General features: G+C 40.0%; 1 protein-coding gene across 14 annotated transcripts in view; it reads right to left on the bottom strand.

The window, feature by feature from the left end:
• Positions 1-15554, bottom strand: part of GNG12 (G protein subunit gamma 12) — a 211790-nt gene that overhangs the window by 83658 nt on the left and 112578 nt on the right. For 2 of the 14 annotated variants that reach the window (XR_002781742.1, XM_011365727.1), the window contains exon 1: positions 5155-5165. The exons of the other annotated variants lie outside the window; for them this stretch is intronic. The gene's annotated coding sequence lies outside the window, so the exon portion shown is untranslated. Of the gene's footprint in view, positions 1-5154; positions 5166-15554 lie in introns of those variants that run through there. 14 annotated transcript variants of the gene reach the window in all.

The following is a 15554-nucleotide window of genomic DNA, read 5'->3' as shown; positions in this document are numbered from 1 at the left end:
CTGGTTGCTTCTTCAATATGGGTGCTTTTCAGAAGAGCAGTGTTTTCCTTTATGAATGAGCCCCATTTATCATGAAGCACCAAGGAGTCAGTGTTAGCTCCGAGGGGACAGCCATTCCCCAAGCCCTCTGGCATTTTCCCAGAGTGGCAATGGAATGCTATCCCGCAGGGACCAGTATCTTCTTCTGTGAATTCCACCTTTCTCTCCTTTACTCCGCCTCTGAGCAAACCTCAGCTACAGAGAGTTAGGTCAACTGGCATTTGTCTACTGTGTCTTTTCTCCTTTTTTATAGCATTACCTTTCTGGAGCTTTTATATGAGAGACTGTGGAATTCTTGTATAAAAAGATGTTGTTAATCTCCAGTCACTTGAGAAATAGCCCAGTTCAAGGATATGCTCAAATGCTAACATTAGAAATAACATAAATAGAAAACACTGATCAGTATCAGTTTTGACCTTTTACCTCCTCAATAAATAAAATGCAATAAATTATATGCAAGTCTTGGTGAACTTTTCCTTACATGTGTAAGTATTTCTATAAATCTTAAAATTTTGATGTGTGTTACTTGGAATCCTATTTATTTTATTGTTTAGGAATGTAAGTTGTCCAAAAGAGGAAAATGGTGGATGCTGATTAGTAAGCATTTTGCCATCCAAGTCAAAAGCTCCCACAAAAAAACACTTAATTTTTTTTTCTTTTAACCACAAATCTGGATTCCTAAAATGTGTGTGTGTGCCATTTAACTCTGGACTTAATTCCACTGCCCTCTGCATCCCTCTCCGGCTGTGCAAGTGGGCTCCCTTTCTTCCTCTGTTCTCTGAACGGCGAACGTGGGTAGTGCCAACGTCGACCATGTACTGAGACTGACCCTCATATTCTTGCACTCTCCTGCAAAGCTTTGCTGCCAACCCTCCTTTCAGTGCCCCCACCACTATCCCCACCCGATCCCCAGCCTCCCTCAAAGAGTATTTCACATTTTCTTCTCTTCGCTTAGCTTGGTTGGAGAAGTATTTTGTTAACAAGTCTTTTGGACAGTTTTAGCACAGGGATTCAGGGTTGCAGCATTTCAGAGGCCTAGCACTAATTCCAGAAAATATTTTACTGTTTTAACTCTTTTATGCTTTTTCTTCTACCACTCAAAAAGGAAGAAGGAAAAGAAAAAAACAAACCCTCACACACATAATAAAGATACACAACAAAAACATTTCTAATCAGCTTGAAACTAACAGAATCTTACACCCCAACTGAGGCTTGCAAATCCTGAATTCCCTAACAGATAACAAAGTCTTATAAGTAAATCATATCCACTAAACTTGAACTTGTTTTTTTATTAACCAGTTTATTTAAGCGAAAATGTCGCTGGCACTGTGACACTATGATGGTCCCCCCTCCATATAGCCCTCAACATTTCCCTGCTAACGGAACCCCAGTTTGTTCAGGCAGAGAAGCTATGAGCTCAGTAAAGGTGGGAGCCCTTCTCCAAGGGTGGACATGTGCCCTGTCAATCCAGTGAGATCCAAGGGGAAATTTTGTGAAGATTCTAAGAAAAGATTTTGCCTCTTCATGAAAGACAGAAGCCCCGTGATAGGCTCCTCCTTGGTTCTCAACTTTAAAACTGGTCATGAGGAGCAAAACTGTGACAGCCATTTAGTGACTATGAGAAAGGAAGTCCAAATGTTAAAAACTCAACATGGCAAAGAGGGTGGATCAAGGAATGAAAAGAGTATAGATCAGTGGCAAATGGCAGATGCAGATACCTCCTTCACACTTTCTGTAGGTGTGGAAAATAACCCCCTCCTTGATAGGGCCACAATTAGTCATGTTTTCTTTTCTGTTACTTATAATCTTGATAGACATGAGATGACAAAAGAGAGGTTTATAGCTTTTTAATTTGGTCTCCACTAACATAGAAGTGAGAAAATTTGCTTGACAAATCTCAAGCTAATGGGGCAAATATAACTTACTTAAATTATTTCTATTATGCATATATGTATCTATATTATTTATAATACATAAATTATTGAGCAGAGGCCCTCAGTCTTTTAAATCCAGAGTGATCGTTCTATCCGTCCACCGATCCATCCATCATCCATTCATCTACCTAACCAATTATCCATTCATCCATCCATACATCCTTTCTTTTTATCTTCCAAAAACCAACTGCTGAGTCCCTACCCTGTTCTGGGCACTGCACTAGACACTGGAGATATAAAAACCCCAAAAGACAGAAAATGCTATGTCCATTTTAGAGATAAGGCCACTGAGGTTCAGAAGGTTCAAATGTTTTTCCCCAAACCACAAGTCTATAAGTGGCAGAGTTAAGAGTCAAATTAAGGACTACCTGAATTCACAGGCCTTGTGCTTTTTACTATACCATGCAGCTTCAAACCTAGCCACTACTTTGTTAGCCTAATTTAGAAATAACAAAAACTGTATTGCTTTTCAATATTTTACAATTTTGAGGGGCCCCCATCCCACCAATTACAGTTAATCTAAAGTAGTTACATTGTACAGTATCTAGACATTTGCAGCACCCAGACCAAAAGTCCACTTTTCAACTGGAAGTCTAACACTGTGTTTACAAAGGATAGCAATGTCACTGTGATGACTTCTGCTTCTCATCTTCCATTGGCCACTGTATGCACCATTAGTCGGGGACTTTTTCTACCTTGCTCACCAGTGCCTGGTACTGCCTGGCACACAACAGGTCCTCCCTACATATCTGCTAATTGAATAATAATAAAAAATAAGCCAAAGAATAAGATGTTGTCTCAGGAAACCCTGAATGCCAGTTCTTAAGACTCTTAGTTTAATGAGTTGATAACACGTCCAAGACTTTGGCAGAGAGTGCCATTCTAGACGGTGAACAAATTGCTGACTGAGCAATTTGTACACAATATTTATAGCCAATATGTTCCTCACTGTGAAACAATGGAAACAACTCAAATGTCCAATATTTGAATGAAAAGTTAAATCAATGTCTATTTATCGGTGCAGGGGATCATTATACTGCTATCATAAAGAGAAAGATATGGAGTTTAAGGACATAGGACAACATGAACCAAGGTAGATTCAAAAATAGACCAACAAAAAGGATGTACACACTGATCTCAACTACCCAAAAATAAGAAACTGCCTGGCATCAGAATGTGAGTGTGGACTCAAAAGAATAGCTTATTATCTTAAGTGGATAATAAAAATTCACAATTTAGTAAAATCACTTATAATTGGCTCTTTTTCTACTATTTTATCTCCATGGCCCTTCTTATGATCAATATTACAGAAGTCTTACAAAATGCATGTTCACAATTTAACATGTGACCAATTTTGAAAAACATGCCTTCTAGGTGCCTATCATGAAAATGAATGTCCTACTGATCAAAGACATCCATTAACTTGCCAGGCTAAACATATACATTGTTCTCAGTGCCTGATGGCCACATGATAATGAATGCTGTGTTTGTGCATGTGTGTGAGAGCGCAAATACGTGACTCTTTCCAAACTGTACATTTAGATAACCCAGGCTTTGCTTCACAGGAACAAACCATTCTTTGCCGAGACTGGCACGCTCAGAATGTTTTTTTGCTTGAGGCCTGAATTTCTACACCCTTCCCTTGGCTAACTCTGTCTGGCTTGTTCAAGAATTTCTGAACTTGGGCGCACTTCTCTCAAAGAAAAATAATAACGATGGTACCATTTAATGAATATTTTTCTACATACTAAGTACAGTTGTAAGAACTTTCCTGTGAGCTCTATTTCAATCTCGTTTTCTATTATAACTCCAGACACGAAGTATATGACATATAGCAGATGCTCAATAATATACGTTTATTAGTCGAGTTGCCCTTTAGTTCATTTAACTCTCATGTCCACATTAAGAAAGAGGGATTGTAATTATCAATATCTTTTAAATAGAGTACAGAGAGTAAAATCAATTGCTTAATTGTAACTATTTTGTTAAGGTCAATAGAAATGGATTAGTTAGCTACCTACCTCAGCTCACCTCACTTCAATATCTGGCTCATTCTAACCTGGAATCAGCTCACCTCGCTTCAATATCTGGCTCATTCTAACCTGGAATATTACACTCTTCTGAGTTAAAAATTAACTGATAAAACAGAATGCACGATCACCAGAATAATATTTAAAATTATTTTTCTATTCATATCTAATTTATCCTGTCATTAAGATACAGGCCTCTGAAAAGCAGAGCTCCCCTACCCTTACATTTCATTAAAAGGTGGAAATGTCCTCCTAAAATGTGCCACCAAGTGCAAGACAAGAGCCTGCAGAAAGGCAGTCCCGCTGCTTTTTGAGCACTTAGATTTATAAGCACAGCTGACTCAAGAAGCACAAAATCATAAATTAAATTGACTGTGAAAAAAAAAATGACTCAAGTATGAATAACACAAAAATAAAACAACACTCCACACCTGAAATCTCAAGAAGTCCAACTAAGGTTATGAGGCTTAGGGAAAGCCTCGGACTTCTGGAAAAATCCCCAGTTGATTTTATTAAAATAATTCTCAGTTAAACTTTTTATACTTTGCCTGAAGAAGTTCTGACCTAAAAAATGGGGTTGGAGGTGAAAAAAGAAGGGTCAGTCCATTTACAGTCAACATGGGCACTGCTTCTGGGGTGTTATGAACATGGGCACAGGGCGTTTAACAAGAAAATCATTCCCTCAGAGCCAAGGCCTTTCTCAGGTGACTGAGCAAACCAAGCTCTTCAAGTTCTGCTATGAGCAGCGCTGAAGCCTCTATTGGCACTATAGGATTACCCAATAGCCTCGAAAACAGCTTCTCTGACTCAAATGTTCTTTCCTCGGATCTTTTCTATTCACCAAGCCAGTCTACTCTTCCCCAAATTTCATTTTCAATCTTCTGTCCAAGAACCTATATACATAGAAACAGTCCTTTTACCTTCTTCCTTAGTCCACCCTCTTGTTCACTTTCATTGCCTACAACATGAAGCCACTTGAGCTAACCAACCTGAGTTAACCAATCTCTTCCTTACTCGACTTTGGTGACCTCTCCTCCCAATCTCTTCCTTTCCTCACACATGCCTCTAAGCCAAGTTGTGGTCCCAGCCCGGAATGTCCTGTCCACTCAAGTCCTATCAGGCCCTGCTAATTCCACTTCCTCCAAGGTGACTCGCCTGCCCCCACCTCCTGACTGACTTCCAATCATCTTCCTGTGTGTTAAGCTCTTTGTGGAAAGAAGCAGACTCCCTCAGGCGACTTCACCTATTAGAGGCTTATTATAAGGATACACAAGACAATAAGGCCCCTGGGGACAGGCCTCACTCAGACCATAAAAGGTAGTTCCAAGAACCGAGAGGAGCCAAGGCAGCTTTGGTAAATGAATTCTCTGGTCTCCCATCGGCGAGAAAGTGGGATCCCCCACACTGATGATAACGATGCCTTTTTCTCTCTGCTTCTATTCCTCCTCCCATACATCTTGGGTCTTCCCCTCTGCTTCTGCTTCCTCATAGTTTCTGCTGACTCACAGCTTGCCTCATAGGCTCTCTATTTGTCTTCCCAGCCACAGATTAGAATGTCACTTGCCAACTTTCCCAGTCCTGGGTATCTTTCATTCACAAATTCCTATAAAGAATCCGGTTTTGGGCACATGGTGCCTGTAAACTGGGCTGAGGCTCTTGTGGCAGACCAGGTTGCTTGTCAGACTATGGCTGCACTAGGGTCAGGGGCTCTTCTTGACCCAGACGACTGAGGCTAAGGGAGAAGGGTAGTGAAAATGGTCACATTTAGGAATGTAGCCACCCATTTTTAAGGAATAGTTTGGACTGCTTCTCTCAGCAGAAACTGGACCTTTTTAGAAGGGGCTATAGGCATGGCAGACACATTTATTAGTCTCTCCAGTGAATTGCTCTTCACATCTCTAATGCAATTATAATAAAATGCATCCTCAGGTCATGATTGACAGAGCACTGTATACTATTTTATAATTACTATGACCGTTTCATGCCTATTTGTCCTAACTTTGTACCTAACTAGGTCATGCCAGAGAACCCAGAAACACAGGGATATTTATGGAGAAACTTCACTAGAGGAGGGACTTAAGATTTCACTGGTGTATATCAGCAGCTAGAACTGTTTACATACAGTTCTGATACAGCTGTTCTCAAACTCTTTGGTCTCAGGTCCCCTGTACAATCTTCAAAATTGAGGATCACCAAGGGCTTTTGTTTATTTGGCTTAATCTACTGATAGATACACTATTAGAAATTAAAACAAAATTTAAATATATTTATTAATGCATTAAAAATGTGACAAATCCATTAGATCTTAACAAAAATAACATTTTATGAAAAATAACTGTTTTCCAAAACAAAAGAAAATTTAATGAGAACTGTTTTTACATTTTTGTAAATCTCTTTAATGTTAAGCCTCTATAAGTCTCCTTAATAGAAGACAGCTGGATTCTCATTTCTGCTTCTAGGTCCAATTTGTGTGATATGTTGTTTTAGTTGTAGTATATGAAGAAAGTCTGGCCTCGCAGAGATACTAATGGAAAGCCTTTTCAGATAACTATGGATATTCTTCTTTGCTATTACACCCAAACTTAAGGGATGGTTTCTTAAAGGTTCATTGAAACCCATTTAGTGAACTTTTCGTGATCTGCTATATTATTAAAATTGATTAGTCTATCTTGCATTTAAATAGATCTTTTTAACCTATGTAGGGTTTGTAACACCATACATTGGTTGGACATTGAGAAATACTGGTTCACTGAGTTATGCAGGTTTTCCAAATTTTAACACATTTCATTGCACAATATCAAAAAAGCATACTCATTAACATCACCACTGATCATATCACGAAGTCTTTAAAGAGTTAGAACATTGTCAAGCTTCTGGTGGCAAACGCAAGTTTTTCAAAATTTTTATTTTTGCTTGAAAGCTAGAATTTTATCATTGGCAACCAATACTGGCAGTTTTTTTTTTCTTGAAGTAACAAGCTGGATTTGTTCTTTTTTGAGCAAACGTCCACCAAATATTCAAGTCTGAATAATCATAGTTTATCTATGAGATATTCTTTCAAGTGAAAATGGTGTTGGGTAAAAAAGTGGCTAGTTCAGCTTGCAACTCAATCACACGAGTGTTTCTCCTGGAGACAATCATCACACTATCTTATCAGCAGAAGAGCTTTAATTTCCCCATTCAGTCACACAGAATATTAAAAAGATGTGTGTTCAAGGGCTGAGACTTAATGAATTTAATAATTTTTACATTCTTAAGTGAAAATGGCATTTTTGAGTGTGTGTTGGTGAGGAATGTGGGCACTGGTGCAGGGCTACCTTGATTAATGATTAGGCAGCAGCACTTTTAGCCACCACTGCTTTTGGAGCATCATTCCAAATGTCAATGCAATGAAACAGTCAAATAATATCTTAATATTTTAAAAATAATTTGATCTTGTGGATTCCTTGAAAGGATCTTGAGACCCTCAGGGTCTACGGACCACACTTTGAAACACACTGTTCTAAAAAGTGTTTAATAAATATTCTTGAATCCCTCAATGAATAAATAAAACTTCATGGTAAGCAGGGAGGTTCTGGATGAGATAGTTTTTCAGTTGGGCCATCAAGACCACATAGGATGTTTGAGGTGGAGGAGGTTGGGAGAAGCACAAGCAAAGGTAAAGAACTAGAAATGTGCTGAGAACCTTCCAGGAGCAGAAGCATAAGAAAGTACAAGTTCAGGTGCCAGCACCTTATACATAGCAAAGCACGTTCACACTCATTATCTCTATTGATTCCTTCACCACAGCAGTCCAGAGAGATGGGGATTATCATCTCTCTCATATAGTTAAGGAAACTGAGGTCACTCTGGAAGCTCTCTGAAGGCAGACACCATGTTTGTTTTCTTCACTAATGAATATTAGAAACCCTCACGCAGTGATCAGCACATCAAAGGCACACAATAAAAACTAACTGAATAAATAAACAAATGGGTCTCAGAGGAATTATCTGTTTAAGATCACGTAGTTAGGAAGTGGTGGCCTCAGGACTGAACCCAGGTCTTCTGGAACCAAATCCCACATTGTTCTCACCATACCCTGATGTTTTCAAAGTGACAGAAACCAGGGCCATGCTGTGAGGGGCTTGACAGTACAAGTGGTTTATGAACGGAGGAATTTTTTAGTAAGAGATTAGTTGTATGATCACAGAAGGACCTGGGAAAGCTTAGAGTGGAGAGGAAGAGAGACCAGTTTGGATTCTTTAAGTGGTCTAGGTGAAAAGCATGACTTGGGTGGGTGGGGGTTGGAGTACAAATTTAACCTGATTCTGATACTTAAACTGTGTGAATTTGGACAGCTTATCTGTCCTCTTCAATCTTTACTTCCCTCATCTGCAGAATGCAATGATAATAATAATATATAATTTCATAGAGTTGTTCTGAGCGTTAAACGAAAAAAATGCACACAAAGCAACAGCACAGTTCTTGGCTCAATAAATACTAGCCACAAAAAAAAAAAAAAAAAAAAGGAGGAAAGGAGAGGGAGAGGAGAGAGAAAGGAAGGAAAGGGGAGAGGAAAATAAGAGGGAGGGAAGAAAGGTGAAGGGAGGAAAAAAGGGGTGAGGAGGAGAAGGAATTATTTGTTGAATGCCTGAGTGAACCTGGGAAGTGCCAGAGAGCTATAAGCCCTTCTTGTAGATTCTTAACTAGAGAATAAGAAAAAAAAACATCAGATCATTCTAAGGTTTCAAGCCTGGGTGACCAGAAGAATGAGCTGATATGCAGGTGCCCACTGGGCATCCAAATGGAGATGCCTAGGAGGCTGATACTGTGGATGCCAGAGGTCTAGAGGTCTACTGTGGAGAGGGAAGGGACAGCCAGGGGTAGGGCACAGAGTAATGGATCAATTAATGTCTATGGGATATATGGCATTGTAAATGAGGGCAAATAGAAAGGAGGATAAAACAGGATGAGAGATACAAAAAGGAAGCATCTACTTAAAACTATCTACTGGCTCCAAAACCTTGTTTGCAAGGCACATTTAGACTATCTCCTCTGTCTCTAGCCAGCCACTCCTGCTGCTCAGCATCAGACTTCTATAGACTCTGTTCTCACTGCCTGCAAGGCATTCACTACTTCCCAGAGCATAGTTTTTTGAAAAGTGGCACTTATGGCAATTGTTATTTTTAAGGTCCTATATTATAGCAAAAACAAAACAGTCATTAGAGAGAGTAGCATTCAGTTTTGAAGATCTGGTTCTCTCATCGCCCCTGAGGTTGTCCTGTCTGCTCCCTCTTCATGCCCTGCCGCACACTCATGTCTCCCCGGCTCCTTCCCAGGTTCCCACTGGACCCTGTTCCTTCTGCCCACAACTCTTTGGTCCGTGTCCTGCTGTAAGAGTGAGGTGTGTCTCTCTTTCCTGACATGTCTCAGATGCTCAGTCCCAGTTGGGTGGCTGAGTAGGCAAGGAAAGTGGATAAAGTGCCATAAGAGGCACAGCAGGCAGAGGATGGGATAGCTCTGGTCAGAGGTGTGAGAAAAACACCAAGAGTGCCAGCTCTAGAAAAAGCTAGTGGATTTCATAAAAAGAAGACTGTTAGAAATCTAACACATGCATTCTCACTGGGAGGGGTATTGCCCCCACCCCCAGTGGTTGGAAACTGGTTTTGGGGAGAGGAGAGTCAAAAACTCTTACATAATAGCTTTGGGGCCTCTAAAGCTCAATCCTACACAAGAAAATCTTATTCCTTAATATTTATTTAAAAATATTAAATAAAATGAGACATTAATAAATAAAATTCTCCTCATTAGGGAGAATTTAAATTTAAGTGAATTAACTACCTTAATTATAATTATTTTAATTTTTCTCCTTTTGGGGTGATAATTTTTAAAAAGGTTGAGAAGCACTGACCCAGATGGTGATTCTGTAAAAGGGGTGAGAAAATAGCACCCTGTAAGGACTGAATGTAGAAGGAGATGGTGGAGAAAATAGCAGAGATGGTGGCTTTTTTGTCTTTCCCTTCATGGATAAGCTTCCTGAGCCATAATTACATTGACCACTGACTACATGTCAGCTCCTGCATTCAGTGTTTTACATGTATTATTTGACTTTTATCCTCGCAACCACCTTATGAAGTTATGTTCCCTTTTTTACAGATGCTTAGAGAATGTAGGTAGTTTATCCAAGGACCCACAAGCGGTTGGTAGTAAATGATGTGAATTTAGTACTTAGCCCAGGCTGGACACATCGTAGGAGTGTAATTATTTTAACTATGAGCAGAGCTGGCAGGCTTGAGCACATCTGCTGGAAGAGAGGAAGAAGTTTCTGCTACGTGGTAGGTATACCAAAAAACAACAACAAAAAAAAAGTTATTTGAACAAGAGAGTAGAGAAGGGAAAATGTAGCAGGGAGAGGAAAGGACTGATGGAGATGGAATCCAGGCAACAGGACATGACAGATTCCAGGAGGAAGGGCCTGCCTTGGCAAGCAATAGAGCAGCGAGAGAGACAGGAAGGAAGCTGAGAAAGCCGGTTCAGGGCCTTGGGGGAGAGCAGGAATGGAGTAATCCTATCCCCACTGGGGCCAGCAGCTAAAGGCAGACTGCATGAATTCCTGGTGGAATCAATCAACAGGACAGCATTACTTTCTCCAGCAATCTTCTTGAATGACAATCAGTTCATTAATATCATGTCTCCCTCTCGCTCCCTAAAGCCCAGACTTAGAAAAGGTAACCACACACTGTGCTTTAGTGAAGTAATTCCCAACCTTTTCTAGACAAATTCTTGCCACCAGAAACAAAAAATAAACAACTCCTCAGGCACTGAATAATAGCTGTTTAGTCTCTGTTGTGTGAGAAAATGCTCGATCCACATTAACTTTGTCCAGCTGAGACACTTAATATGACTTCATAGTGTCTTTATCATAAAAATGCATTTGAACAACAGATATCTAATACATAAGACCTTCAGTCCATGCCTGCTTTACATCTGAATTTGCAAGCCCGTTGCAATAAATCCTCCCCCCCACAAATCCCCACCTTGGACCATAGGTTGGGGACAACTGGTATACAAGAAAGGCAAGTGACGTCCTAGATAGGGAAGGGGTCTGGCATTACCCAGACCTCGGTTCAAATTCCAGTTCTCCAATGACCAGCAATTTAATGACAGGTGAGTTACTGAAATTCTGTATGACTCAGCTTTCCCTTTTGTGAAATGCAAATAGTAATACAAGGGTTTTAGCTTCAAATGAGACTGAATTGATCATATCTAATACAGTACCGGATACACAATGGGTCGTTACTATTATTTCTGTTCTCTACAATCTGTGGTTCAATTTTCAAAGTGAAGTCCGGGACTAGCAGCATCAGCATCACCTGGGAACCAGTTAGAAATAGAAATTTTCAAGCCTCACCTCAGACACACTGATGCCTCTGGGGGTGAGCCTAGCAATATTTATTTTAACAAGCCTTCCAGGTGATTTTGGTGCTCACTAAAATTTGAGAACCACTTTAGAGTAATGGTTTTCAATTTTTTTTTTCCTTTATAGGCAGAGGAATCTTTCCTTCAAAAGAGATCTTATTCAGAAGGTTGGTCTGTGAAACACGTACATTTGAAACGGCTCTGATGGTAATGGGTAGAAAAACTCTGACATGTACTCTCTGGATCTTGCCTCATTCCCTGAGCCATCCTGAAGGACCACAGGGGCAGGAAACAGTAATCTTTATACTACAATTTTTGTAGTTACAGATACTACAATTTTTGGTGGCACCATCGGAAGAGTTAAAAGACTTAACACTACACTAAACCATTTAACCATGATTACAAGGCAAACCCTAAACAATAAAATAATGTTTCCCCGGGGTTTTAAAGGACATCTACAACTAAGCCACTTTTCACTGGGTCACCGTTCAGCACCCACTGCTGGCTCCACTCAGCTATCTTACATGCTTGGGGCAAAGTTCTCACAAGTGCCAACCTACTTATCTCCTTTGGCCCCAGCTTGATGTTACACTGCCTGTAACCCAGAGCAAGTTGTAGTCCGCTCACATCAGATCAGAAGACCCAATTAATCTGTGGTAGCAAAGATACATTTTATTCCTTGGTCAAAACTTGGAGGCACACTTCTGAAGAGACTTGAGGCACACCAGTGAGCTGTGGACATGCTGGTGGGGAATTGGTACCTAGGAACAAAGTTTAAAAACCACTGAGGTAGAGGCTATACCCAAGGACACAATCCTGAGGGGGTTTTATTTATTGAAGAATAGAGAGTACCACATATTCCACATGGGACTTAGGCAGGCTGATGTGAGAAAAGGAACAAAAGCAAGCAAGCCAGTAGGAGAGCCACAGCTTTCCAGAGGCAGAATCTGCTTTGGTTTTAGACGAAACAACTGACTGTGGAATAATAGATAAGGAATACCTAGTTAAGCAAATTTATTATAAAAAACTAGCATCCACTGATCAAATCAGTTATCTGTCATCAGTACCATGTCTTCCAGCTCATATTTCATATGGGCTGTGTTATTATTGTCTCTACTCTGACAGTAAGGATCACCTTGACACAGTAAGTTCACCACCTGCAGCATCTTAGAGAAAAGAAAACCCATCCGTGAGTTATATCAAAATGAAAAATATTTTCAGACACCAAAGACTATTTTTTTAAAAGTTTCTACTACGGATTTCTTCTCACTGATTTTTTAATTTGAAAATTTGAGCTTTTCCCAGTATCACTGGGGGGGGGTGGGAGGGGTTGCAGAACAGGTGTCAACTTCAGGTGACAGATGAGGAAACTGAGGCACAGGCAGGGTAAGTGCCCTGCTAAAGATCACACTGCTGATCAGTGGAGAGCCAGGTCTAAAGACATAATGAGGCCTTAGAGAGAGATCTAGTCCAACCCACTCATTTTATAGAGAGGCCTTTCATTCAGAAAGTGGGTGTGATTGGCCCAGGGTAATTCTCCTGGTTTGGCACAGGCCAGCTGTACCTGAGCCACTAGCGAAGAGAGCCTCTCAGCTGGTGAGAATGCGGTAGGAGGTAAGGACACATCTTTTCTCCTCCTCAATGTCTCTAAAGTTGGGCTGTCTAAAATGGTAACCACTAGCCACATGTGGCTAGATAAATTTTAATTTTAATTGATTAAAATTAAATAAAGCAAAAAATACAGCTTTTGGGTTAACTAGTCACATTTCAAGTGCTCAAGAGCCACCTGTGGCTGGCGGCTACCATTCTGGACAGACTGAACATGTCCATTGCTACAGAAAGTTCTACTGCACAGAGCTGCTCTAAAGTACATATTTTATGACAAGAATGTCGTTAGGTGGAACAGGCAGCTGAACCTGGAACCAGGAGTCCCGAGGACACTACCAATTAGTTCTATGAATCTCTGTGCTTCAGTTTCCTCATCTGTAAAAAAGCAGAAGTTGGGCTCCATGATCACAATGGCCTCCTTCAGCTGTAACATCCCATAATTCTGAACCTAAAACTCCAGATGGAAGACTCCTGACACCATCCACTTTTCTTTTCTAGGACTTGCATACTGGCCCCTTATCAAATTAGATCAAGAAAACAATGCACTCGGACTCTACTATTTCCTGTAGCATTGTAGTTGCTGAGTAAGAATTAAACACCATCCTCCACATTATTTCAAGGGTTAATGTAAGAAATAGCCATGAGAACAATCTCTCTAAACTTTCTCCAGAAAAAAGCTTCTGATGACGCTAAGGAATCTGTCCCTAACGTCCTTCACATGTGGGCCTACAGGACCAATTTGGTGGACTTTAGGGCCAGAAAAATCCATATTTCTCTAGACAGTTGGTAATTTCCTTTCACCACAGAATGAAAACTACATTGTTCACTCTAATTTTGGATGGGGAGGGGTTATTCGCTTCTCAGAGGATCAGATGATTATATTTCAGTGGATGCCTAAACACAGGACTCTGTCTCCACAGCACCTGACGCCTTGTATACAGAGCTCCTGATGGCTTCCGGGCACTGTAGCTCTATGACACTGAATAAATATTTTCAGCAGAGGCTGTCTCTAACACTTTTTCAAAATATAGCTAGAATGATAATATGCTTAAAAATTAAATAATTCAATGATCTACCCACTATACCACACTGCAGAAATATGAATTTGGAGTACTGTAAGAATAAAAATCGTGAACCTCAAAATGACTGAGCTGAACAGAATTACTTATCAGAACGGCAGAATTCACAAAAGGCTGGCTTGTGGAGATTTTGGCATCCTCCTCCCCACCATTATCTCCATCAGCCTCTCCAATTAAATTAAGTTCCAATTAATTAAAATAACAATAGCAAACATTTATTGAGCACTTTAGTTTACTCGGTGGCAGGCACAGTTCTAAGCACTTTATATATATTAAGTTATGCCTCATAATAACCCCAGGAAGAAGGCACATTATCATCTCCATTTTCCAGGAGAATAAACTGAGGCATTGAAAGGTTAAGTAACTTATTCAAAGTCACACAGTAGCCAAGTGGCAGAGCTGGGATTACTCTCTGCCAGTCAGATTCCTGCTTTCTCTCACTACGAAACATTGTCTCACCTTATAAAGTACAAATTTTAAAACATTTTTAGAAAACATTATAAAAACATGAAGCAAAGTAAAAAAATATATATATATTTGCTCAGCAAACACCCCTTCCAGATTGCCAGCCCTGAGCCCTTCCTGTGTAGAAATTCTGGGGCACGCCAACCCTTAATTCTGTCACTTTTCCAGCATTTACTCTAAACTTCCTCAACATTGTTTTCCAGTAAAATAACCAAAATCCCAGCATTCAGTGCAACAATCAACTAAAGGTAGGTTAACACTTAGCAAAACTTCCTATTTATGACAACTCCATATTAACAAGGGCATGTCACAAATAAGAAAAAGACAATTGAGCTGGGAATCAATTCTGGTCTTTGCAGTTGTTATGAGCTAGGTTAACAACAAATTTGCATGAGCAATTTCTAGAGATTTTACAAACATGGTACCTGCCAGGAAGCAGATCCACTTTCTTTTCTGGACTTTCTGTCCTCACACAGACGTTGACTCCATTTAGCCTCAGGTTTTACTGTGCTGTTATGTTTTATATGCTTATCAGAACAATCTTCTGTGAGCAATAAAAGTCTCTTAAAGGGACTAGAAAACCTGAGTTAAGTGTGTTTTTTTAGTACTAGAGTGTGGCATGGTCTAATCAAGTAGGCACAGGTTTAAATTCTGACTGCTCATGAGCTGTGCAACCTTGGGCAAGTTATTGAACCTCTCTGAGTAGTAATTTTTTCTTCCTTAGAATGAACTAATTATACTTTATGGGGTAGTAATGCCTGGTCAAGAGCAGGCACACAAAAAAGTTACTTCCCTCTAATCATCAAAGTTGTAAAAAGTGAAGTTAGTTTGAAAACTAAGTTGCACTCCTTTCATTTTTCATTTTTATTTGATTTACAACCATAAGAGTTCCCAACAGACTCCCACTTTCAGATGCTACCATACAGAAGGCTTCTAGCTCTCAAGGGGAAATGGGGAAATCTATGTGGGGCCAACATTCAATTCAAACAAAACCTCACACA

This window comes from Pteropus vampyrus, unplaced genomic scaffold (assembly GCF_000151845.1).
Source record: "Pteropus vampyrus isolate Shadow unplaced genomic scaffold, Pvam_2.0 Scaffold115, whole genome shotgun sequence".
In the NCBI taxonomy this organism is placed as follows: domain Eukaryota; kingdom Metazoa; phylum Chordata; class Mammalia; order Chiroptera; family Pteropodidae; genus Pteropus; species Pteropus vampyrus.
The sequence above is the reverse complement of the archived record's forward strand: the minus strand, read 5'-3'. Positions and strand labels throughout refer to the sequence as shown.